Raw genomic sequence first — 3751 nt, 5'->3', positions numbered from 1 at the left:
ACTTGCGTTTCTTGATATCCTTTGTTCCTCTGCAGTGATTCTGTAGTCTCTGCTGCCAGAGCCTTTGGGCTGTTAATTGTAGTTTGAGATCAGCTTAACCTTGTGTCAGATCCTCAACTGTACTCTGTGCCTTCATCCGGCTTGCTTGGAACTTGAGTCTAAAGCTAAGCTCTTGTCCTGGGAAGCTAAAGCAGCGCCACCAGGATGGTGTACTGTCAATGAGTATGGATATCAGAAATAGCCAATACACAAGCTTTCAGCAGGAAGCATGTTTTCAGCATGCAGTGTTCATGTGAGAGGCCGTTCTGGAGGTCAGACAGGGGTAGTAAACTTTCTCACCACTCTTCCATTGTCTGACCCAGATTTTCAGATTTCCAAATCCTTTTCGGTCTCCCTGTCTTAAGCTTTTTCCTATGAGGCAACTTATTCCTTACCTGCATTTCCAGGTTCCGCTTTACAAGGACAGAAGGTTATTTAGCCCTAAAACCAGGTGATAACAAGGTGGTCTTTTATTATAAGCCTATCTTTGAAAGAATCGCTAGCCATGTGAACAATACAGGTCTGACAGGTCTAACAGAAGGATTTTGACGAGTTCTCTAATGAAAGCCTTCCAAAAATAATTAGTGTTGTCACCTGATATTAAAATCTTCTAACAGATTAACATTGTTCAATATGGCTATTAAATTAAATATTATTTAATACTAGTTAGAATACAGTAAGTGATATTAGGGATAGATCAGTTTTCCTAGTGGAGGAAAGCTATCAGTAGAGACACACGTGGATTTGGGAAGGGAACAGTGATGTTCCCAAAGTGGCTGAAGACAGGAAGTTACTTGGGACAGTAGGAACGAAAACTGACTGTAAAAACGTTACAGAAGGATTTCATGATTTCATCATCATTTCATTTTCATGAGTTCAATGAAATCCTTTGCAGGTAAAAGTGGTGCACATGGTAAACACAGCCCAGTCTTAACTTTGTGTTTATAATGAGCAGTCCTGAATAGCTTAGTCCTATTCAGGGAAAAAGTGTTGGAGTTATAACAGACAGTCCTATGAGAACTTTAACTCAGAGTTCAGTATCGATCCACAAGTTAAAATGAATGCTAGGAATTATCAGAGAAAGAATACAATAATACACCAATGAACAAATCCATCATGCCCTCTTACCGTGAATAATGTGTGTGGTACTTCCCCCTAATAATGAAAATACATATAATGAGAGGCACAAAAAAAGCCTATTATGGGTAAAGAATGGTTCCATATAATGAATAATTAACTAGACTAGAAGTCTGCATCTGGAAAATAGAGACCCGAAGAAAGAGATGACAGAGATCTGTAAATAAGCAATGACACAGGGAAAACTGAATAGGCAATAACTATTTGCTTGCTCTGCTGATGCGAGAACTATAAAGCATCAAAAGATGAGATAAACATGTACAAAGGAAGGTACTATTTCATAAAGCATGTAACTAAGTGATGAAGCTTTGGGCTATTAAAATAATACTTAAATTCAGAGCAAAAAAAGAATCCATTAAGGGCTATTAGTCACAAAACTGCTATATACAAAAATGGCATGTTGAAAATTAAAGCTGTGATTTTGCAATAACTCTAGCATGAATTTTCTAACAGGGATGGCCTGTGGAAAAAAAAAAAATATTTGTGTGCACAGGTTTCTGTACAATGGAAGAGGAAAAATATATTTTTATTTAAACAGCTTCCTGGATGGAATTTAGTTTTCCATCAAAACAAGTGTTTCAACGTTAAGAAGACTGTTACGAATTACCTGACTATCCTGAGATTTTAAAAGTCCAGCCAGGATCACAAATCCCCTTGCCTTCAACTTTAAACTCTTGTGGGGGGGTTTCAACTTTAAGTTCCAATTTTAAATTCTCATCAGGACCATAGGGAAAGCAAAGCAGTAGCTTTGCTCAGCTAATTTATTTCTTGTCAAAATTAGACCAGGTGCGGTAAGGCAGCCAGGTGCCATTGATTCTGGAAGAGAGGGAAAACCATTAGCACTGCAAGTGAAGTAAAGCTGGCAACAAGTCTGAAAGAAGAAGCAAAAGTTCTGTTCCTACCCATGGAAATAACGGTCCAGATTTTCCTCTCCACCAAGGAGGGGGAAAACTAAAATGTTAAAAACCATGGGTTTTCATCCTCCACTGTGATGAGGTTGTGCTGATTGCAGTCTCCAAGAAACTCTTCTACTTCAGCTGACACCATTATGGTTCTCGTACTCTAAATTGCAGGGTAGGGGTAATGACTGAAATTAAACCTGTCTCCTCACCTTCTGATTTCCATTGCTCATTGATTTCCTCAAAGGGCCAGCTTTGAAGGAGATAATTATGCATAAAACCACCATCTACATATATCTGTAAAAACTAGGTTTTGAAGGAGAGAATCAGAGACTAGAAGAACCTGAAATGGAACGTTATTACAATATATTCCAAGGGTATTACCTAGAAGTGATTAGGTAAGAGAGACTAAGTATAGTCTCTTGGGAAGAGACTATATCACAAGAGACTTTGCTGGCATAATTAAGATGAAAGAATTCAATAATCTTAGGTACATAGAAAAGAAAGGGACTGCCAAAGAAAATGGTCTTTCAAGGATTTATGGAAAGAAGACGAGAAGAGTATGGCTCAAAATCACAGGGGAGACAAAGAACTGAGAATTATGCAAGCAATCTGTGCTACAGACATAATTTTGCTCTCAATCTCCAAATCAAGAATGGTCGATGTTACTGTTGCAGATGGTCGTAAGGAGAATATTACATCTTTGAAGGCAGTTGGGTCAGATGGGCTAAACTGCAAATGGAATGCACTTCATCCATGCACACAATGTGAAAAGGTGCCATTGCAAGAACAAAACACATTTAATTATTTACCTCATTAAAATACTGACCATTGAATCTGAAATGAATTCATAAATACACCGATGAACACGAGGTCCAGTAAATTGTAGAACTTACCATGTTCAGGGATGGTGCTGGCAAGGACTCGATCATCTTTTATTGTCTTCAGATTGTCAAAATTTTTAATTCAAAATATGAGCTTGTGTTTCCCACTAATCTCTTCAAGATGAGATTTACCTCGGCAGTTCTGTGTAAATATCAGATCTGCCAGTGCGATGCGGTATAGAGGGTCCACTTCTGACATGGTTTGTATGATCTCAGTGAAAGCTGTGCTTGTACCAAAGAGGGCAAAATGCTTAGAAAAATGTTGGGAATGAAAGTCGGGCCCTAAGCGTCTGTTTTATTGCCAGCAGCAGCCACGAGAACGCAGTTCCATCTTCAATTCTTTACTCCCTTGAGTTTATTACTAACCAGGTTTGGACAAACCTGTTTTTATTACTCCTTGCAATTTTGGGATACATGAGCAAAGACATACTTCAAACAACATTAAAAAAATCCTTCTTTTGATATCTTGCTGGTGCATGGTTTTAAAAGAATGACTGCTCAAACAAAAATTGTAAGAGTGCCTTAGTTTCTGAAAAATGAAATAAAACCAAGAAAAAAAGAGTAACAGAGGTGAAAACAGAAATAAAGACAATGTGTAAAATCAGGGAACTCTCCTGGATAGTTTGTAAAAGCAAATTTTGAAAGAATCTATTTCTAAATGTCAGCTGAGTGAAATGTACAGGGCAGAATGAAAAGGGGATTGCCTAGGGAGACAGAACACTTTTTAAATTAATGAATTTTACAATAAAATACAACTTTACAATAAAAAGGTAACATGCATAAATGTATAGC

The sequence above is a fragment of the Larus michahellis genome, chromosome 2 (genome assembly GCF_964199755.1).
Source record: "Larus michahellis chromosome 2, bLarMic1.1, whole genome shotgun sequence".
Classification (NCBI taxonomy): Eukaryota; Metazoa; Chordata; class Aves; order Charadriiformes; family Laridae; genus Larus; species Larus michahellis.
The sequence above is the reverse complement of the archived record's forward strand: the minus strand, read 5'-3'. Positions refer to the sequence as shown.